At 39.9% G+C, this 24,582-nt stretch overlaps 1 protein-coding gene across 10 annotated transcripts in view; it reads left to right on the forward strand.

Moving 5' to 3' along the window:
* Sik2 (Salt-inducible kinase 2) overlaps positions 1-24,582 on the forward strand; it is a 964,644-nt gene that overhangs the window by 547,739 nt on the left and 392,323 nt on the right. The gene's annotated exons all lie outside the window — the stretch shown is intronic.

Here is a 24,582-nt window from a genome sequence, read left to right on the forward strand (position 1 = left end):
TCAGGCCACGATCCTCTTCTGAGGAATTTTCTTCAACAAATTGTTGTGCCAAGGTGTACATAAGAGATATACACTACTAATAATAACAATTTGGTGTAATATATATCCGAGGATATTAAGGTCTAGCTTTCCATCCAATTTGAAGGCTACGTATCGTGTATTCATTTTTCTACGAACTGGCTCACCTAAATACATGTTTTATGCCGACCCAAAACTTTATCTGCTAAGGCGGACGAACTTTTGGTGCCAAGGTAATGCGAGGGACAATCGATACCATTTATACACATTTTCTTAAATATTTTTGATGGATGGGCCAACACACTAGCTCTACACCACGGCAGATTCAGCCTCCACGAACTATCATACACCAACTGAACGATGCTGTTTAGCTAAGCTGCGAAGAGCTACAGCGCTTTTGCTGGCGTGGGCAAGTTATGGGAAGATCTCCACTGAGTTCGGAGAAGCAGGTGGGGGAAGGCTCTGATCTATCTTTGTGCCCGCTGTTGGCGTCAGTTATTGCGAAACAGGGTTAGCTGGAATGACTTGTTACGCAACCATCAGCATCTCCTAAACGGTTAAGCGCCAATTAACAAATTTATCTTCCAACCGCGAGGAAAAGGAGGAAAAGGACCGAAACAAATCAAAGAATACTTCCAAGATCATTTTTTCTGCAGTAGCGAGGGCACTTGGACTGCTGATCTCTCATAAAGTGAAGTTTCAGCATATTTAAGGGTGAAAGAGACATCAACCAAGTGAAGAAGAATGAATGAAAAATCAATACGGGTGGTCTCCAACATTCGCTTCTTAATAGGAAGAGGTTAAGAAGTAAGGTCTTTTCTTTTGTCCATTTGCAAAAATAGGACGTGTTGAGGCATCCACTATATTGGCAACTAATTTTTTTACCATATACATAAAAACGGATTTCAAAACTTTTCGAAATATTTTTTCACTTATTTCATAAGCATTTTATTTTTTTGGCATTACAAAAAGTGAACAAATTTTTTTTGTGTTTTCTTTGGTTTGGCATGTGTGAGTGATTTTAAAATTTTTTTAAAAATCAAAAAACCATTATGGCCGCCAAGAAGAGTACATAATGGTTTTACCTGGTAATATTTTTATCATGTATATATGTATGTATGCTGAGCGCGACTTACAGTTGGAGAAATTTGTACATGGTTGTGATACTCAGCTGAGCAGAGCTCACAGAGTATATTAACTTTGTTCGCATAACGGTAATCCGTAACGGCATAAACTAATCGAGATAGATAAAGACTTCTATATATCAAAATGATCTGGGCGAAAAAAGAAATTCATTTAGCCATGTCCGTCCGTCCGTCCGTAAACACGATAACTTTAGTAAATTTTGAGGTATCTTGATGAAATTTGGTATGTAGGTTCCTGGGCGCTCATCTCTGATCGCTATTTAAAATGGACGAAATCGGACTACAACCACGCCCACTTTTTCGATATCGAAAATTTCGAAAACCGAAAAATTGCGATTAATTCATTACCAAAGACGGCTAAAGCGATGAAACTTGGTAGGTGCTTTGACCTTATGACGCGAAATAGAAAACTAGTAAAATTTTGGGCAATGGGCGTGGCACCGCCCACTTTTAAGAGAAGGTAATTTAAAGGTTTTGCAAGCTGTAATTTGGTAGTCATTGAGGATGGGAGCGTGTCATTATTCTGTATTACAAAATTCTGGGTCACAAAATTCTGTAAATTGCAAAAAAATTCTGGTTGAACAAAATTCTGCTTTCTAAAATTCCGCTTTTTCAAAATTCTGCATGTTTAATTCCGGAAGTCAAAATTCCGGAATCATGGCATGACGTAGCCGGTGTGGGATCGGTTAAGGGTTATTTTTTTAAAGTGCGGCCGAAGGCCGCCTACGCAGCAGGGTATGCTACGCAGAAGGACATCACCGTGGCGGTAGCCACGGTTATAAAACACCACGGACTTGGCATGGCGTAGCCCAGGGTTATTTTATAAGCGCGGCCGATGGCCGCCTATGCAGAAAGGTGTTCCACGCAGAATTACTGTGCATGGCGCACTTTTTCAAAATAATTACATGACCTCTTTAACATTGTTAACATTATATTTTAATACAGAATTTTGTAATACAGAATTTTGAAAGCAGAATTTTAGAAAGTAGAATTTTAAAAAGCAGAATTTTGTTTTTAGAATTTTGTACATACAGAATTTCGACACCATCCCGTTGAGGATATCATGATGAAATTTGACAAGCACGTTAATCCTATTACAATTACTATATGTGTGCTAAATAAAAATTAGCAAAATCGGATGACGAACAAGCCCACTTTAAAAAAAAAAATTTTAAGTCAAAGTTTAACAAAAAATTTAATATCTTTACAGTATATAAGTAAATTATGTCAACATTCAACTCCAGTAATGATATGGTGCAACAAAATACAAAAATAAAAGAAAATTTCAAAATCGGCGTGGCTCCGCCCTTTTTCATATAATTCGTCTAGGATACTTTTAATGCCATAAGTCGAACAAAAAGTTACCAATCCTTGTGAAATTTGGAAGAGGCATATATTCTATGACGGTAACTGTTTTCCGTGAAAATGGGCGAAATCGGTTGAAGCCACGCCCAGTTTTTATACACAGTCGACCGTCTGTCCTTCCGCTCGGCCGTTAACACGATAACTTGAGCAAAAACTCACTTTATCTTGGTATAAAAAATGGCCGAAATCCGACTATGACCACGCCCATATTTTCGATATCGAAAATTACGAAAAAGCCATAGTTCTATACCAAATATGAAAAAAGAGATGAAACATGGTAATTGGATTGGTTTATTGACCCAAAATATAACTTTAGAAAAAACTTTGTAAAATGGGTGTGACACCTACCATATTAACTAGAAGAAAATGAAAAAGTTCTGCTGGGCGAAACCAAAAGCCCTTGGAATCTTGGCAGGAATACTGTTCGTGATATTAAATATATAAATAAATTAGCGGTACCCAACAGATGATGTTCTGGGCCACCCTGGTCCACATTTTGGTCGATATCTCGGAAATGCCTTCACATATACAACTAAGGGCCACTCCCTCTTAAAACCCTCACTAACACCTTTCATTTGATACCCACATCGTACAAACGCATTCTAGACACCCCTGGTCCACCTTTATGGCGATATCTCGAAATGGCGTCCACCTGTAGAACTAAGGCCCACTTCCTTTTAAAATACTCATTAACACCTTTCAACTCTCAGTCAACAAAATCGATGAACTAATACAAAAGTTATAGGCATTCAAGTAAATATATCCATATAGTAAAACTTAAGTACCCTACAAATAATAGCATATGTACATTAGACTGGGTTGGTCCCCATACAAAAACAAAAAAGTTGCTGATGTCCGCCCAATAATATCATGAGTTTCAAGTCTAAGTGTGGGGGGGGGGGGGGGGGGGGTAAAATTTTGTTAGCTGACCTAATCATGTGAAAACGACTTCATAGCTTAAAAGGACATTAAACGGAAATGTGAAGCTTCTCAAGGCCAAAATAATGACATTTCAATTTTAAAAATCGGACGTCAAATAACCAAGTTACACCGAAAAAACCCTTTCGGCTGTATTTCGAAGGATCAAAAAAAATTTAAAAAAATATTTCCGAAACCCTCTCAACATAATCTTCAAATTTAGAGGCGGACATTAGTTTAATGTACATACACTCAGAGAAAAAATCGTTCTAAAACGAACGAAACAAGTTCAAAATTAAGAAAATTCGTTGACAAAAGTCTTTTAAGTAAGTTTTTTCTTAACTCGTGATGGACTTGTTTTAAGAACGGTTTTTCCAAGCACACCGTTCGCATTTTATGACCAGTTTGGTATTGATGTGTAAACCTTCTGTGCTCATTTCAAGCACTACTTGGGCTTAATTTAAACTTCCTAACCATTTCGTCGGTCTGTGAGACCGATGAATAACTTTTGTGTTAATTTCACGAAAACAAAAAATGGCCACTCCGTCATTCTCTCAGTATCTTCATTAGTTCTCATTATACAACTTTTAGTGTAACAAGCACAGATGACATGATATGAAACTTCTCGCTCTCTGAGAGCGCGTGAAAATGTGCATTTTTTATAATATTGGCCATAAATACCATCATACTCCAAATCAAATTTGGGCATTTCAGAATAACTTTGGGGTATTTTACATGGTAAAGGTTTAATTTATAATTTTCACTGAAAACTTACTCAAGATTGTCAAATGGGATATCAAAAAACTCGAATTTTTGTCAGGATTACAAATCCGAAGGAAAAATAACTATTTTTCACCCGTGGAAATTTATCAGTGACAACACCTTTCATCGAAGGGCTGTACATGAAACGGGTTTTGATAGCAGCTTTCGATTGGAGAAAAAGTCAGCTTCTTAGTCTTCGCATTGATGTAAATGGATGCATAAAGGCCAGGTTTTTGTGGAGCGTTGCAACATTCCACTTTTGACAGCTGAGATAAATTGTAGGTATACGTATAGGTTAACGCAACATGTATAATTAACAGCCTTTTGCGGACCACAACGCAGATACTTCACCAAGTGATCTAATTTCGTAATTTCTTATAAATTTTTTTGCGTTTTTTATTGTATGTGGATATACATATGTATGTAAATAAACATTTTGGTCGCATCAAAGTGAAAAAGGGGCTAGCCGTTCATTGTTATCTTATGGCGGTGCCAGCGCAACAAAGCGAAGCAACGCAGTCGAAATATATTATTTCATATTTTTTCACTTATCTATCACAAAATATTTCTACAAAACTTTGCCTTTTTTATAAATTTTAAGAAGTTTTTATCACCTTACTTGCTGATTTTTTGAAAATAATGAAACCGAACGGATTTCTTGGAGTTTTTTTTTTGGGTACTTTAGGCAACTCTATAGCCATCTGATGTTCAAGACCCATTCTTGGAAACGAACGAACTTTTGTTTACAAGCCTTCCGCGATTTACAACCAGATTGACTGAATTTTTGTATGTGTGCGTGTCGGGTATTTGACGCTTGCCCCGCGACTATCAAATAAAAAGCCATCAATCAACATTTGCATTGAGAAACCGTAGCGTTCGGACGTGAATATGTCGTCATCGGATGATGACTTTTTTTTACTTGCAACTACAGCAGTTTTATTAAATAATAAAAAAATTTATAAACATTTTATTAAATAATAATAAAAGCGTTACATTCCATAAAGCTGGTAAACATTGATAATTTTCAATAAATTTTAATATGAATTGCAGTTCTTCCGCGCACTTGTTCATTTTGAATGTCGACACAAACTAAATACAACACTGCGTTTTGTCAATCACACCCCGCGACTATCAAATAAGCTAGCGTCAAATGAAAAAATCAAAAATTTTTGATTTTCATCAACGTGTAGCCGACAACAAATACGTGTGTCACGAAGCCACCCGACTGCACTAACACACACAAAATTCAGTCAATCAGGTTGTAAATCGCGGAAGGCTTTACAATCGAATGAACTTCAAGACCCATTCCTGGAAACGAATTGAGAGAGAATAAAAGTTTCGTATCATGTCATCAGTGGTAACAAGTGCGTTTGAGTTGAAGTGTTGTAGTGGTGATTGCTAATCAGACGGTTTGCGAGACAGACTAATAATTAAGTGTAACATTTTCGTCATTAAGCATTTTGTAATAAATTTTTTTTTAGTCTTCCTGTTTTTTCTTGAATTCATTTTTAATTTTTTGTTTACTTTTAAACATTTTATAAATGTTGCGTTTTGTGAATGACTTTTTTTTTTTTTATATTAGGTCTAAAATCAAAAATGCCAAAGTATTGTGATAAAATATAAATTAATGCTGTGAGCTAAAAAACTTAATTTAGTTTTTTTTCTTGCTTCAGTTATTTCAGATTAGTTTGTTAAATATGTCCACTGCACAGGTTTTGAAAATTTTAAAATAGTTTTGAGAATGTACATGTGCGCACCAAAATGAAAATAGTCAGGAAGGTTAAGATTTTTCGTTCTCACGCTTCGAGAACAATTTGTGGTCAATTTAACATTTTTCGGTGTCAATTAAAGAACGGTGTCTGCTTGATCTTTGGTGGGATGAAGGTAATTTTTTTAATTATTACCCATTTATTTATTTATTTTTTTATTAATAAAAATTTTTTCGTCATTAATAAAAAATATTAATAAATTAAAAATTATTATTAAAATTACAAAAGATTTAAAAAAAAAACATAGCATGAATTTTTTCATAGATTTCTCTTATTGAGAAATCCTTCTTATTTGATGATGCAATCTGAATATATATTTAAAAGATTTCGTAATCAGTTTGAGAATTACCTGTGCATATGTGAATGGAATTGAGCGAAAAATAAGAGTTAAAAAAATTGAATATAAAAAATTGTTTTAAAAAAGTTCAGAATTTGACGGTGATCGAACCCCCGCCACACGATCGCAAGTGTACCATCATAACCGTTGGGCCACTATAACTGCTTAAAGGCTTGTGCCAAATGTTGTATTTAACATTATAGTGTACACGAATTATACCGTTTCTTTTCACTTGAGCTTAATTTAAGAACATTGTTCTTAATTTAAGAACATTGTTCTAATTAATAAAACTTTTGTTCATATTTTAAGACCAGCCGTTCTCTTTTCAAGAAAATGGTTGTCAGTTCCAGAACAAAGTTTTTGTTTTGAGAACAGGTCGTTCGTTTTTCAAGAACAAAAAATTAAGAACATGAAAAACTTGAATTGAGTCCGGTGGTGCTGGATTTTAGAACGGCGTTTTTCTCTGAGTGTATGGTTCTGTCTTAAAAAGTTATGTGTCTTGATTTGACGCTTATTCAGACTAGGATCGGTTTCTCTTATGAGAAACCGACAGTAGTCACCCATCATAGCGACATCCCAGAATCCTTGATACCGACTTTCAATCGTTTTCATTTGCTGGTGAAACCTTTGGACCTGCTCGTCACTTTCGTCGCCAAGATTTTGCGGGCAAAAAATTTAAATGGGAGTGTAGAAAATAAATTTTTAAAGACATATTTACTCCTGAAAGAAAATAAAAAAGTATATTAGATAAATACATAAGTGACACATTAGTATATGTGATCCGGCATATGAAAAGGTGGCTTATGACTCAAAAAAAAAATTGCGAGAAACAGCTGTTAAAGACAAGCAATGCATTTCTTCAGGACGTTTGGGCTCGTCTTTTTTTTAGTCATAAGCCACCTTTTCATAGGCCGGGTCACATATAATTTTCTTAGGCTGGATTTACCTTTCAATTCAGAACAAATTTTTTGTTTACATTTTTCTCGTCCTTGTTTGTTCGGAACTGGACGATGAATTCAGATTTAGTGCTATATATTCTCACGTAAATTTAAAAATTTTCATACAAATTGTTTGTTTATCGGGCAGATAGGTTTTAAAGTTAACTGAGAAAACGGTCTTAAATATCTCTTTTTATTTACCCATTTCCGCATAGTTTTTGATTAAGTGGTTCATTATCATCTCATAGTTAGGACTTTTGTGTTTGCATAAAAGAGAAGTAACGACCTTTTCAAAAAAATCCCACGCTGATGCCTCCACTTGTGACAATAGTTATTTGAAATGGTTATTGGTCACCATTTTCCTTATTTGCGGTCCCACAAAAATCCCTTCCTTTATTTTTGCTTCTGAAATCTCTGGAAAGATTGTCTTCAAATGAAGAAAATCTTCGCCTTCTTTGTCCAAAGCCTTGACAAAGATTTTGATAAGGCCGAGCTTGATGTGGAGCGGAAGTAGAATTATTTTTTCCTTCTTTATAAGTGGGGAGTATTTTAAGTTATCCACCCCAACTTGAAACTCGATTCGTTCTGGACAATCCTTTACGATGTAGATGTCTTGACGAGCTCTTTGGCTTCTGGTTGCCAATATGCAATAATACGGCCTTTAAACTTAATTTATTGCCGTCTATGAACAATCGCCACTCTTTTGAATCATATGGTTCGCCAAACTGTTTGAATAGACCAGCAATGTCTTTGCAGTATCAAACACTGTCCTCCTTCGTATAGTACTTGGAAAATTGTTCATGACGAGTTCTATAATATGTTACCTTAACATCGGATGAAACAAATTTAAATAGTTCGGCCTTTTCCTTTGACAATTCCAAATCCCTTATCCATTCATTGAGTCGTGCTTGTGACAAAGAGTTTCTTTCGTTTTCCGTTTGAAATCCAGTACAACATGACGGCGCGTAATCAGATACTGCTGTTGTCAATGAAACTTGATCCGGAACTAAAGTTAAATTTGATTCTGGCAATGTAGTTTCCGTTGAATTTAGTTCTGGTAATGACACTGTAGATACGCTCGCATAGGTTACTTTTCTTGACTTTCCAACCCACGTACTTTTGTAGTACAAATATAGCAGTCCGTTGAATGGCAAGTTGGTTCCCTCCACTTCATTGGTGCAATAAATTCAATATGTCGGCTTAATAGATAGTTTCAGAAATTAGTCAGCTATGCATTAAAAGGGAGCAAATTCCAAATTTTTACAACGCACCTTTTTGTTCCGGTTTCCGAAAAAATCAATTCGACTCGACATGTGGTGCACACAGTATTCAGTGTCCATGGTTTTTCATTGTTTTTAGGCTCAATTCCAAATTACTATTAGTATGTAACTTTCAAAGGAGTTGAAAATACACGTCGCATCCTTTTAACGATAAATTGACCGCAGATGAAACAGAACATATCTGGATCATTTGTACACTCAAACTCTCGCGCCCTTTTATTCATATTATATTTTTAGGTAAAAGACGGGTTATAAACTGCAATAATAAACTGAACAGTATCCGGCGAGCCTTGTAGATATTATGAAGGAACAAGGCGCATGTACTATTATTTATACTTAGATCAAGTAAAAATTCAAGCCTGCCTAGACAAAAAGTTTCCCTAGTTCTACAAAGAAAACACTATCTGCCTTAAAAATATGCTCTTGCTTGAAATGTACCTGGGTTTGAGAAAACGACACTAACGCCTCGATTGTAGTGTGGTAACAACATTCTTCACCATGGTAACGAAATCATGTGGCAACTTTTACACCCTTTTGGTATTCTACCCGCGAAAGTAGGCGGATAATTTTTTACCCACAAAAGTAGGTAGTTACATCGAAATAACCACACAACAGCTGTTGTTTAGAAAAAGGCAAAACTGAAAAATAAAGAATTGTAAGCGCAAATAAGTAAAGATAATAATAAAAAAAGTGTTGCCTCTTGCTATACATATTTGTTTACATTATTTACTTTCACAGAATAAATTACAATACCTATGTAGAAACTTATCATGCATAATGGTCCCATTTATTTGTTAACCTCGTATCTACAAGTGAGACATTTTCGGTAAAGCGAACACGGTTGCCATACCATGTTTTCATTTGGGACCAAAATTCATCGGATAAAGGACCACATTTTTGTTTTATTTTATTAGTATAAAATACAAAATTTTAGGATGTTTCCATATACAAGTTTTCTAAACATAGTGAATACTTTCCTTTAATTCAAGCTGAACAAACAAATATATTGCATGTACAAAAATGGTACTATATTTTGACAGAGGATAAGTCTATGTATTTCACCAACCAAAAGTTGTGAACCTAGTTTTGGTCACAAAGCTCTTGTTCTAGCATTATATTGTTGATTGTAATGAAATAAAATGTATAGTACAGTTAGGTTTTAGAACTCTCACTAGGGTAGGCACCTTGTCGTTGGTGTGAGGGCTTAGCCGAACTCCATAGCGCCCGACTATGAGGCGGAGCTGTTTAGGACTGACATCTACGCCGTTTCGCCTCATAGGAGGGCGGCGGGATGTCGGTGACCAAGAACTGCCAACCCCCTAATCCAGGGTGTTATGCGGACCGTGCCTATTGGACGATTTGCAGCCAGGGGATAAATTCGGCTGTATTCGAACGGAGCCTTCCCGATACCGGGCCATCTCGGGAAGTATTTATGGCCTTACCGCAGTAAGGGGCGCTGCTGTGGCGGACGGTTCTTTCCCCGTATATAATACTGGACCGCTGAGCCCGCCTTGTCGGGCAGGTGGTCGTACGACCAAGATGAACAACTCATTACCTGAATGTAATAAGGAGGATGTAAAGAGGGGGACTGAGTCGCAATCCAAGGACGACAAATACGAATTAAGCGGTGCGTCGGACTCGGGGAGCGAGAGTAGTGCTGATTCAATGAACTCCGTGTTGGAGAAGCACACAAATGAAAACGGAGTAGAAGAGTGGAGAAGGGTACGGAGCAGAGGAAGTAAAAGAGCTCTCTCGTAGTACCGTGCAGCACTAAGAATTGTACAACGCTTGGGAGCAGTGGTCGACCCAACAGAAGTGGAGATCGAGCGCTTGGAATGGGCCCATGAAGCGGTAGAAGTAGGTCGAAGGCAGTTCAAAAGGTTTGCTGCGAGAAACCCTCGGTTCTGCAACCGGTACGAGGAGGAAGAAGCGTCGAATGGCAGAATGAAGAGGCAACGTTCGGCAGAAGGCGACAAGCCTGCTTTCAAGAGGCAGAAAGGACCCAGTCCTAGAGCCGCGAGGCAGGGCAGTCGCATAGACAAGACAAGTAGGCCCAAAGCTGTAAGACAGATGGGTTCCAATAGCGAGGTAGCAACTACCTCGAAAGCTGCCAGTCAGAGGGAAGTTCCAACTACGGAAGTAGGAGATAAGCCAAAGGGAGATAACGCTAAGACTCCGGCTTTCTCGGAGGCGCTAAAGGGAGTTAACGCGAAGACTCCGGTGTTCTCGGAGGTTCTAAAGGGAGATAACACTAAGACTCCTGCTTTTCCCGAGAAGATGAGTGATGTGGCAAAGCAGTCACTGACTGTGGCGCTGGTTGATCGTAGCAGTCCGTTCGGACAAATGACTACTGAAAGGTGGAGATCTGTGGAAAGGGAGCTTATTAGCTTAATGCTTAAGATGATGCGGGAACAACCAAGTAAGCCCCTTCCAACCTTTGATTCGGGGGGATGGTATAATGGTGTGAAGATGATAGCGTGCGACAACATCGCGAGCTTGCGGTGGCTGGAGTAAGTCGTTCCAAACCTCCAAAGGCAAGGCACGAACGCGCGGTTTGAGGTGGTGGATAAAGCGCAAATCCCCACGGTACCAAAAGTTAAGGTATGGATACCATGCGTGATGAAGTCGGAGGATACACTGCGACTTCTGCAGAATCAGAATCCGAACATACCGACACAGGATTGGAAGGTACTTACTGTATCTCGGCCTACCGAGGATGGTCAGTTCTACATCTTCCAAATAAACAAGCAGGCGGAGGATATTTTGTACACGCAGCTTGGCAAAATGTCCTTTGGCACTGGCAAAATTTACATGCGACTCAGGAAAAGAAGTCCCGAGGATAAAAATCCTAACACGCTGGAAGTGGGCGAAGTCGAAAAGGACCTCAGAAGCCTAAGGGAAAAAAGACAGGTGGAGGTCCCCGACGTCACCACGAACGTGCTAGAAGAGGACCAACCGCTAAATGGTGCTGTGACTCGCACAGAGGAACACACGGCACAACATTCACGAGGGGCTGAAGGGGGCCTCGAATACTCTAAACCAAAAGGGCAAGAGGAGGACGACGACGTCAAGACGAAGGTGCTGGAGGGGGACAAACAGCCCAATGGTGCTGCGAGTCCTACAGATAAACCTCCAACACAGTAAAATGGCGTCGAGCGAACTCCTCCTAACCCTTGAGGAGGGTTCGTTTGACGTGGCGCTGATCCAGGAGCCGTGGCTCTCATCGGGAGGAAAGGTTTCTGGACTTAGCGCGCGCGGGTTTGGCGTTTACTACGCACAAACGGAAGGACGGGTGCGAGCTGTAGTAATGGTAAGGAAACAGCTGCATTCATATATGCTGCCTAATTACACCACCGAGGATCTCGTAGCGGTGGCCGTTGAGCAAAAGAATAAGCAGGCATTTATCCTGGCGTCCTGCTACATGGCCCATGCTGCGGAGTTTCCACCGATGGAGTGCAAAAGGCTAGTACAGGAGGAAGGGCGCAAAGGGCGGTTGGTCATAGGCGCAGATGCAAATGCGCACCACAATGCGTGGGGAGGAGCAGATACGAACGAGAGAGGCGAATCTCTATTTTGTTACATCCTGCAAACCAATTTGCAGATAGCCAACAGGGGAAATGTTCCTACATACATTGGTCCAACATCCAGCAATGTTCTGGATATTACATTGAGCTCCGAGCGTGATATATCAAGGTATGATTGGATGGTTCTCGATAGACCATCCTTCTCCGACCATGCGTATATAAGCTTCAGCATCCCACTAAAGAGGGTAGAGAAGGGAGGAACCTTTAGAAACCCTAGGGCAACGAATTGGACTAAATTCCAGAAACATGTAGAAACGAAACTGGGACAACCCAAAGAGGTTGCTAATGTAGAGGAACTGGAGGAGTCGAATGAATTCCTAACAAGGACGCTTATGACTGCGTATAACAAAGCTTGCCCTCTAAGAAGATTCAGAGGAAAAGCAAAGCCGCCATGGTGGAGCAATGAGCTGAGTCTTCTAAGAAGACAGGTAAAAGAAATGTTTAAACTCGCAAAGACCGCGGAAAGCGAAGCGTGTCGGGACGAGTACAGGGATCTACTGAGGATCTACAAGCGTGAAATTACCAGGGCGAAGAGAAACTCATGGAAAAGATTCTGTACGGACATAGAGTGCTCCAGTGAAACAGCACGGTTGAAAAAAGTCCTAGCAAAGGGAAACATAGTCCAGGAACTAATAAAGAAAGAGAACGGGGAATGGTCACGTGATAGTGAGGAATCCCTTGAGGTGCTTCTCGATACACATTTCCCATCGGGAGACGGTTTAGAAGAACCAGCAGACATCACTCACACTTCGATCACGGAGCTAGTGGTGCCGGGCTTGGTGACCGATACCAAGATCGAGTGGGCAGTGAAGACGTTTTCTAAGTTTAAATCGCCGGGCCCAGATGGTATATTCCCGGCCATGCTACAATTCTCAAGCAGGGCGGTCGTGGAATGGCTTAAAATAATATTCGATGGGTGCATAAGACTGAATCATGTTCCGCACTCTTGGAGAACTGCTCGTGTAGCTTTTCTACCAAAGGCGGGGAAGATCGGTCACGTGTATCCCAAAGACTATAGACCCATTAGCTTAACATCATTTCTGCTCAAAACCTTTGAGAGGCTGATAGATGTGTACATAAAGTCCAACGTGGATGGAAAGCTGCTCTCCACAACACAGCATGCGTACACCAAAGGCAAGTCGGTAGACACCGCATTGCATAGGGTGGTAATAAGCATAGAGAAATCCCTGGAATATAAGGAGTATGCTCTAGGAGTATTCTTGGACATTGCCGGGGCTTTCAATAATGTTGCAAAATGGGCGATTATGGATGGTCTTAATTACATTAAAGTACATCCTGCCTTAATCAGATGGATCGGCTGCATGTTAAATTGCAGAAAGATTACATCACAATGGGGATTGTACGAGGCCACGAAATCAGTGGACAGGGGCACGCCGCAGGGAGGGGTGCTATCACCTCTGCTGTGGACACTGGTCATCAACCAACTGCTCAGGCAATTCGATGAGGGACCCGTAAAACTTACGGCTTACGCAGATGACGTTGCAATTGTCATAAGTGGAAAATGCCTTCCAACGATTAGTTCTTTGATGGATCGGGCGCTTCGGGATATTCATACCTGGGCATCTAATGTCGGGCTGAAAGTCAATGCGGAGAAGACGGATATGGTCTTGTTTACAAAGAGGTACAAGGTCCCAAATTGGACCAGGCCTAAGTTAGGAGCGGTGACCTTACAGGAGAAACCTTGCACAAAATATCTAGGAATCATCCTAGACAGTAAGCTGTCATGGAAGCTCAACGTGGAGGAGAGGGTCAAGAAGGCCTCAACGGCACTCTATGCATGTAAAAGAATGCTGGGGTGTACGTGGGGCCTATCGCCCTCTCTTTCTCATTGGGTTTTTACAGCGATTGTAAGCCCTATTCTATACTATGGAGTTCTTGTTTGGTGGAAAGCCACACAAAAAACAACATACCTCAAAAAATTAGAGGGGGTATGCAGACTATCGATGCTTTGCATTACGGGAGCCCTGAAAACAACCCCGACGGCTGCACTGTATGCCATTCTGCACATTCCACCTGTAGACCTGGTAGCAAAGAACAAAGCATTAACGACCGCAACCAGGCTCGGTGCTTCGGGGCAGCTTGAGCGCCGACCATATGGCCATAGTAGTATAGCGTCCTCAGTCACAAGACGAACAGACTACATGATTCCCTACCTGCACTTTGAGGGAGATCTTAAGGCCACAATAGAGGTGGACGGTTGGCGCAAGGGTGCGCAAATGGCGGACGAGGCGATACATGTGTACACCGATGGTTCCAAAATAGTGGAAGGAGTAGGGTCTGCGGTATACTGCGCTGATCCGGAATTAAGCAGATCCTACAGGCTGCCGGATTACTGTAGCGTTTTCCAAGCGGAAATATTAGCCGTAACCAAAGCAGTAGAAACCCTGGAAGAGAATAGCTTAAGCTGCAACCGTGTTAACTTTTATATTGACAGTCAAGCAGCAATTAAGGCAATAATCTCGCATAGCACAGCATCTAAATGCGTGTTAGAGTGTAAGCAGTCTCTGGAGAGAATCGGGACATGGAGAAGCATACATCTATATTGGGTCCCAGGGCATATGGGAATGAAAAAGCGGACGAATTAGCTAAAAAGGGCGCATCCCTTGAAGCTTGCTCCGTAGACGTCCCAATTAGATTGGGCGAGATTAAGCGAAGGCGAGAGGTGCACATGATCGACCAAGCAGAAAAGGCGTGGGTTCAAGCGCGGGGCTGTAAAGTGTCGAAGATTATGTGTAGGCCTTACAACCTTAGACTAACACAGTTGCTTCTATCATTAAAAAGAGAGGACTGTAGACTCATGACGGGTATTCTGACTGGACACTGCCTTCTGGCGTCACATGCCTTTAAATTAGGCTTGGTCAGTGATAGCAGGTGTAGGAAGTGCGGGTTGGAGGAGGAAACGATCGAGCACGTTCTGTGCTCGTGCCCTACACTTGCCAGACTAAGACTCCAGCTATTAGGAGTGATACAGCTGTCAGATCTAGAAGCAGCAAGTGGCTTAAGTCCTAGGAAGCTTCTAGTATTTGCCAAGAGGACGGAGTTATTTTATAACATAGGTCCTGGTTTTTGATAGGGTTTTTCAGTTTGGTCGTTAAAACAAACTTCTGGTAACACTACGGACTCAATCAGTCTATGTGAGGTCCTCATGGACCGGCCAGTTCAACCTACCTACCTAGGTTTTAGTAAGAAACGGTTCAAAATTTGCGTTCTGGTGTTGCCGAAATATGTATGTGGAAAACTCAGTAAATCAGTAAATCATAAATGAAACTAGGCAATTTTGTTAGTGTTTTTTTATAGATGCTTACTTTTTTCCTTAACGTTTAAACTTCATATCAGAGCCTAGATTCAGTAAGTGTGAGTTTTGATCCCAGGCCTTAGGGGTTCTGCTAGCACCTACGGGAATAATTTTATACAAAACATTTCATCCGAAATCAAATCTCTTTTGCATTTGCTTCCTTCTGTCTTCGAGTTAAAATATTTCTTGTGCCAAGATACTTAGTTTTCAATTACCTTGTATGGCCTAACACCACAATAGTCCTGGAACCCTTGAACTCATTGAGCTGGGTGAGGAAGATTTAAATATCAACGTGCCAAACGAGAAGTAATGCATAGAATTTCTTTGTATAAGTTTTGAAAGTGTTAGACTCACGGCAGAGTGCTCGCTATAAGCTATGATAGACGAGAAGCAATTTTTATTTTCATATATTTTACATAGTGTTGCATAACCGATCGAAATATCTAGCCGTTATTAATATTATTATAAAAGAAGAGTTTTTTTTGATTAGTCGGTTATTTCATCAACAATTAACGACAATGTGTTTGCCAACACGCCCCACGCTTTTTACTGTGAATTAAATTATTTTGTTAATAACTTAAATTTTATTATAATTTTATTTTGAGGTGATTAACTACAAATGATTGTTTGACCTTCTACTACTGTTATATAAACTCTTTTTAATTGAAAATTCTTTCTATTTTTTGGTTCGGTTAGCTATAAAAGCGTGTTTGTTTAGTTTTTTTAAACTATTATTTATTTTTAATTTTTTAGTTCATGTAATTTTAAAAGTTTTAGTCGAGAGTGATGAAACCTCGAAACGCCAGCGGTCCATGGATGAATCCAACCCCACGGCACCGAAAAGGGCCAAGACGCAGGGAGGCTGGACGCGGTCTTTCACCGAAATTGCCAAGGTTCGGCAGATCATTGGCATTATAGACGAGAGCAGCGAAGATGGCAGGATCCCGAAACAACAGTGGAAGTGGATCGAGGGCGCGCTCGCTACGGTGGCCGTTAAGGTTAAGAAAGACAACCCTGGTCCACCGCCATTTTACACCGATGGAGGCTGGTTCCAAGGAAATGTTAAGCTATTTGCCTGTGACGACGCCAGGTCGGTAAACCTCTATAGGGCCGCCGTCACGCTGATAGGGGTGGTATATCCGGATGCACGCCTCAAGGTAGTGGTGGCGTGTGATATCCCCTCACGACCAAGGGCTAGAGCCTGGGTTCCAGGGACGCCAACAGACCCAGCTGACATCCTGGAGCTGCTCCAGGAGAACAACCCGCCACAGGTTTGGAAGTCAACCCGGATAAAACCGAGCTTGTCCTCTTCACGAGGAGGTATAAAGTACCAAATCTTACACCACCAAGAATTGGGGGTACGTTCTTAGCGTTTAGCGATCAAGTCAAGTATTTGGGAGTCATTCTGGATAGGAAGCTAGTGGAGCGATCCAAGAAGGCAGCAGCAGAGCCGTTCACCTGCAAGAGGGCAATTGACACCTCCTGGGGATTCTCCCTTAAGGTGACCTACTGGATTTACATGGCCATTGTGCGCCCGATTCTTCTTTATGGTGCCTTGGTTTGGTGGCCTGCACTAGCTAAAAGTACCTATCTTAAAATGCTTCAAAGGGTGCAACGGAGTTCGGAGCTCTGCATTACCGGGGCTCTAGGCTCCACTCCAGATTTCGTTACATACATACATGGATACATAGATACATAGATAGATACAGTCCAAGCTAATAAAAGCGTGTTAAAAATGGCTCCAATATGCGCTTTCGTAGATGTGCCATGCATCCACTTCTATCATTAATAAAGGAATGCGTTTTTCGCATTATGTGCAAGGTTTCAAATCTATGGCCATTTGGGGTGGTCATAAGTTCAATTGACCCTATGTCCGTTAACTTTATGTCACCCACCATCACATTATTGCATTGTCATCGAGCCTTGATACGTGTGCAAAGTTTCAATCAAACTTATGGCCATTCAAAGTGGTAATAACGCCAATTGACCTTATGGTCGTTGCCCTTATGTCACCACACCATCACATTAACGCATTGTTATCGAGCCTTGATACGTGTGCAAAGTTTCAGTCAAACTTATGGCCATTCAAAGTGGTAATAAGGCCAATTGACCTTATGGCCGTTGACCTTATGTCACCACACCATCACATTAATGCATTGTCATCTAGCCTTGATACGTGTGCAAAGTTTCAATCAAACTTGTGGCCATTCAAAGTGGTAATAAGGCCAATTGACCTTATGGCCGTTGACCTTATGTCACCGCACCATCACATTAATGCATTGTCATCGAGCCTTGATACGTGTGCAAAGGTTCAATCAAACTTATGGCCACTCAAAGTGGTAACAACGCCAATTGACCTTATGGCAGTTGACCTTATCCCTTTCAGGCCCCGATGCATCAATTGTGCGAGTTGGTTTAAATTGATATATTTTCGTTTTTATTTTACGTATGCAGATGAGAAACACATGAATCAGTTGTGCGTTTGATTATCTTTATTATTTATTAAAACTGTTCTGTCCAGTAAGGTACCGCTGGCTCGCAAATCGCATCGTGGTAATTGTGATTTCGTCATTCGTGAATATGAGCCGCTCAAGTAAGTTGTAATATTAATTAAAAATCAATTAGCGGTGTTTTTAAAGTGCACTAAATTTCAGTATTAAAAAAATAATGTTTAATTTTTTAATCTAATAGTGAAGTTTTCGATCATAACTTTTTGAAATGCAGCAATTGTGCTCATTGGACCTCATGTCACTTAAAGTATATACATTTTTTTTTTAGAAATATTGACAGGAAGATATTCTTGAAGCTTTACTAGATTCCGATTTGGAAGATTTCAGCAGTGATGACGAGCTGCTGGACAAAAATTACTTGGCGTGTGAAAGCACTGACAGAGAAAATTTCGAACCGTATTCCTAGGAATGAGCATAGTCGGAATTCAATTGACGAACAAATGAGTCCATTTACCGGTCGTTGCCCAGTTAAACAAAGCCTACCAAACAAACCAAAATGTATGGGACTGAAAAATTAAGAGCTCCCAACATCAGAAGGGACGGTGCTGGATTTTAAAATATATCAGGGCAAAAGCACGTCAATTACAGAAGAAGATCTAGGTGTTGGACCAGCATTTGGTTTGCGACTTATAAAAACTCTTCCTAAAGGTTCCAAAGTATTTTTTGATAGGTATTTTACAACTCTGCCTCTTTTAGATCGACTTTTCGTGAAGGGAATATTCGCTACTGGAACGATTATGAAAAATAGAGTTAAGTGTATCACTATGACTGAAGAAAGAAAAATGAAAAGAGGAGGCATGGAAGAATTCTGTATTCCTGATGATAAACATGCTATCGTGCAAGGGAAGGATTCTAAATATGTATTATTAGTGTATTCTGCTGGATGTAGTCCAGTTGCGATGTTAAGCGATGGTTCAAAAAAGAAAAGAAATTTATACAAGTTGCATGCCCAAGCGTTGTTAGAGAGTATAATATATCGATGGGCGGTGTTGAGATCTGCGACCAACTAACGAATGGATGGAGTATTGCCAAAACTGTCCTAAAATTTAAACTCCTTCGAAAGATATATTAGACCTCTTAGTTTTCGGCTTTCTGTTGCCGAAGCACTCGTTTGCATCGAAAAAAAAAAAGAACATGGAATGGTGTTCTGAATCAGATACCGAAAATGAGGAAGATGTTTAGCCTCCGGAGAGTAGTCGTCTTGTAAAGCATCGATGTAACGAAAAACGTCAAGATGGATTTCATCATTGGGCATCCGAGGAGGACTTAAATTTCGCAAAAATGTGTAATAGTAAAGCGTATTCATCATGTACACGCACTAGAGGTGAAAAATGTAATGTTTTTTGTGCTTCTCCAAGCGTAAAAATTGTTTCAAAGAATATCACTTTGACAAATAAATATTTTTCCGAAATCAGCGATGTTGAATAATCACGGTTTTTTTTTGCAAGATGGGCCCACATTCATCAATTGTGCGAGTCCTTAAGCTGTAGGAAGGACATATGATTAACTTCCAAAATGAGTTGTTTACATTTCTGGAGCACAAAAACAGGAATATAACCAAACATTTTAAAAATCGCGCAAGTAGTTTGCTCATGGGTCTGGAAGGGTTATGTCACCACACCATCACATTAATGCATTGTCATCGAGCCTTGATACGTGTGCAAAGTTTCAATCAAACTTATGGCCATTCAAAGTGGTAATAAGGCCAATTGACCGTATGTCACCGTACCATCACATTAATGCATTGTCCTCGAGCCTTGATACGTGTGCAAAGTTTCAATCAAACTTATGGCCATTCAAAGTCGTAATAAGGCCAATTGACCTTATGGCCGTTGACCTTATGTCACCACACCACCACATTAATGCATTGTCATCGGTCCTTGATACGTATGCAAAATTGCAAATTAAACAGACTTCTAGAAACCGGTGAAAATTAAGCTCAAAGATCCCGTTACATACAGGCCAAGCTAATAAAAGCGTGTTAAAAACGTTAAACTTGGTGATATTTATTCTAATATATCATAGAAGATTTCATGAAAAAATCATTTCGATCGAAGCTATATATAATATATATCCCATACAACCGATCGTTCATATAGAAAGATTTTTAGCCATTTCTCCCTTAATTTCTAATATAAAAACGTCAAACTTGGTATATTTATTCTAATATATCATAGAAGATTTCATGAAAAACTAATTTCGATCGGATCTATATTTAATATATATCCCATACAACCGATCATTCAGATAGAAAGATTTTTGGCCATTTTTCCCTTAGTTTCCAATATAAAAAAGTGAAACTTGGTGATATATATTCTAATATATCATAGAAGATTTCGTGTAAAAATCATTTCCATCGGAGCTATATATAATATATATCCCATACAACCGATCGTTCAGATAAGGGGGTTTTTTGGCATTTTTTTATATTTATCTTAAAATCATTTAGGTATGTACATCTGTTCACTATATATTTCTTATCTTATACAGCGCATTATTTGGAGATTACGAATGGGATAAGATTATTGTTCAGCCCCATTCATGAAAGGTATGAAGTCTTCGGCACAGCCGAAGACAGTCCCGTCCTTACTTGTGTTTTTTTTTTGGTTTGTAATAAAACTGAGCTTATAGAAAAAGAAAAAAATTTCGAGATCCTTCCTCGCAAAGTAAAATTTTTTTTATATATTTACACAAAAAAATTGAAAAAATCCGTAATGATTGTTGGTTATCTTTGAGTCTGCAAGGCCTAGCAAAAAGTGTTGTATTCACAGTGTATAGCAAATTTTATTGCCTTTTAAAAGCTTCAAACCGTTTTGGAATTGCTTAATTCGTTCTTGAGATATATATGATTAAGTGGACCCAATTTTTTTTTTTTTTTTTTGAAAAACGGTAATTTGTAAATATCTCAAAAACTTTTCGGAACCAGGGGGTGATTTTACATAGGAATTTCATAATGGCGTCTCTGGTGCAGAAAAAAAATTCGAATTGGTGATCCAGTATTATTAAACAAATATATTTATTACAAAATATAAAACATTTGGTTTTTTATTTATGCGTGGCCTTGAGTTCGGAAATTTGAATAATTTAAATATTGAAGGCCGAAAAACAACAAATAAAAATATCGTAGGATTTGCACATTATCTCAGAAATTTTGCAGGCCCGCGCTTCTGTCCACGCATTTCCTGCTTGATGGATCATATGCAACTCCTGTTTCCTTTTGATTTCTCCCAAACGGTCTGGGACGTGTGCCGTCGATTCAGCGAGTGCTGCAACCTCCTTTCCCAACTCATTGGCCTTTCTGTTAGATAAAAATCCCTTTATGACCAGGAACTCAGTACAGATTTATAGTTCCGCTTGAGTGAAGTTTTTCCAGTGCTTCTTCAGACACTTATTGATAAAGTACTGTGTGCGCTTATTACCTTAATCGCTGCCTGACTATCAAAATATGTATATGTTGACGCGACTGCAGCTCAAGCACGCTTCCTCCAGAATTTCTGCAGCTTTCATCAAGGATTTTGGATCTACTTATTTCTGGATCGACACAGTAAAAAGCAGACCCGACCCCTTCCGTTAATTTTTAAACACGTGTATAGTATTTCCTACCATTTCTGCACCCTGGCGACAACAGTCCGCTCCATTGTAACCCCCAGCTCTCTTTCGAAGCTCAGGCACGGCACCATAACACCATGTTCCCTATGTAAGATAGCGCTCAGAGGCCTTTAGCCTTGTTGCAGTGGCTAACGCGATATTTTTAGCCATCAGGTCTGCTGGCGGGATGTGTAGAATGGCATGCAATGCCGCTGTCGGGGTAATTCCAAAGGCTTCCGTTATGCTAATCATTGATAATCTGCATACAAGTTTTTTGGTATCCGTACTTGTGGCTGTCCGCCAAACAAGGACCCCGTAGTAAAGTATAGGTTTGATAATTGTCGTAAAACCCCAATGAGAGAGTTTGGGTAGCAGGCCCCACGTGCATCTTAGCATCCTCTTGAGTTTCTCCGACAACTTATTATCTAGGATGACTGTTAGATTTTTTATGCTTCATTTATCTTGTAGGGTTACCCTTCAAGCTTGGGCTTTGTCCATATAGGGACCTTATATTTCTTAGTAAATAATACTAGATCGGTTTTTTCCGCGTTGCCGGTTAATCCAACTCCAGATGCCCAGGCATGTACATCCCCAAGAGCCTGATCTATCAGAGAGCTGATTGTTCTTAGGAATCTGCCGTTTGCGATGACTGAAACGTCATTTGCATATGCCGCAAGTTTGACTGGTCTCAGTCGAACCGCCTAAGAAATTGGTTTATAGCCAGCGTCCGCAACATTGGTGATAAGACCCCACCTTACGCCGCCCCCTATTTGCAGATTTTGCTGCCTCGCATAGACCCCACTGCAACGTGATCATTTTGCGGCTTAACATGGAGTCCAAATTGTTAAGGCGGGATGAACATCAATCGAGTTCAGACTGTCGATGATTGCTCCTTTCGAGAAATTGTCGAAAGCTGCGGCAATGTCCAAAAAAATACCTAGGGTATATTATTGGTATTCCGGGGATTTTTTGGTGTGATCATGTTGTGCTGAAGAGAATAATTCTTCATTCATATTTGTTTTTATATAAACATCTATTAATCTCTTTAGGGGTTTGAGCAGAAAAGATGTCAAACTAATAGGCCCGTAGTCTTTCGGATGCAGATGACTAGGTTTTTTCCGATTTCGGTACGAAGGCTAGCCGAGCCCTTCTCCAATATTGCGGGACGTGGTTCAGTTTTATGCAACAAATATTATTCTAAGCCATTCTACAATCTTTCCACCTGCCATCTGTAGCATTGTAATATTTGAGGATAATGAGAACAACGTAATTAGGTTGCAGTGCCCATTTAGCGGCACAAGATAGAATTGACTGCCATTGAAGCGGCAGCAGATTGAATTAATTTCTTTATTCAAAAGTTGTTTTCTTTTATACAAAATTTCTATGAGCTAAAATACTTACTTACACTAATACTTACAAACTAAGTATAACACACATATACATTCAATTCAGTTCCCTGGGAAATGCATTCTAAGCATGAATAAAATTAGCTGTGGAATCTGCAACGCAAGCATAAATGAATCATGTTAATAATTTGTTTACAGGTAAAGGCTTGTCGCGAGCAAGCTCCAAACAGTGGCATACCAAGGTTCAAGTTACCAATATATGTTTGTACAAATGAATGAATGTGTCAATTTAATCTCAGGCCGTACCAAAGCGAGCCAAAATATATGTATGTACAAATGTATTAATATGTATGTAAGAGTCAATGTATTTTAAGGAATTCCTAAACGGGTCGAAATATATGTTTGTACAAATGAGTGAATAACTTAATTAGTGAATGCTACAGCATAGCAAAGAGTATACAATGCTATATATTATACATATATAGCCGCTTCGCTGGAGCATACCATGTCCGCTCAGAAAAATTTCCAAGAAACCATCTCCGACCTAGTGATTTCACGTTTATAGATCTCTATATTCTCTTACCTCCCCTCTAAGAATACTCACCATTGTGGTTTTGCTTTCCCCTTGAATCTTCTCAAATGACAAGCTCTCTTTTTCGCAGTTTTCAGCGTTTTTTATAAGAAGTTGTTGGATTCCTCCAACTCCTCCATGGTAGTAACCTCTTTAGGCTGCCCCATTCTTCCTGATACACATTTCTGGAATTTGTACCAGTCCTTTGCCTAGAGTTTCTAAAGGTTTCCCTTCCTACGCTCTTTAGGGGTGTGCTGAAAGTGATGTATGTATGGTATTAGAAGAATGGCCTGTCAAGGACCCCGATATATCATGCTCACAGCTCAATGTGATATCAAGCCCATTGCATGATCGTGGCCCAACATTCGGTACTGAAGTTCGATAGCATAGACGAGTATAGGTGTTTTCTAACCATGACTGCAGCTATAATGCTGCAACGTAACAAACGCTGAATTCGCGAGCGCTGAGTCAGGAAGAAATTCCATATGGAAACCATGGCAAATGTATCATGCCGGTATTGTGAGAGAGTTTTCCGCTCCTTTACCAAGCGCAATGACTGCACACTATCATCGTTATACGCGTCTTAGTCATCGCTGATAGCTATTTCTTCTTCTTGCGACGCCAACGTCTTTTCCTTCTCAACCTTACCTTCTTTAGAAGTTTTTGTGTTCATCTTGGTCGTACGACCACCTGCCCGACAACGCGAGTTCAGCGGTCTAATGTTAAAAATGGGGATAAAAAGCATCCACTACAACATCACCTCTTGCTGATGTAAGACTATAGTTACATCTCGGGACGGCCCGGTATCGGGAAGGCTCCGTTCAAATACAGCAGAAAATACCCCCTGACTGCATTTCATACAGTAGACATGGTCCGCATAGCACCCTGGATTAGGAGGTTAGCAGTTTTTGGTCACCGACATCCCGCCGCGCTCCTATAAGGCGAAACGGCGTAGATGCAAGCCACAGTCGGGCGCTATGGAGTTCGGATAAACCCTCACACCAACGAAAAGGTGCCTACTATAGTGAGGGGAACAGACAAAAATGTTTATACCAGAATATTAGGGAATAAGTCTCTTGTTTACTTGGGATTATGTATACAGTGACAGAATCCCTAATAAAAAACTTTGGGGCCA

This window comes from Eurosta solidaginis, chromosome 4 (genome assembly GCF_040869045.1).
Source record: "Eurosta solidaginis isolate ZX-2024a chromosome 4, ASM4086904v1, whole genome shotgun sequence".
NCBI classification, from domain to species: Eukaryota; Metazoa; Arthropoda; class Insecta; order Diptera; family Tephritidae; genus Eurosta; species Eurosta solidaginis.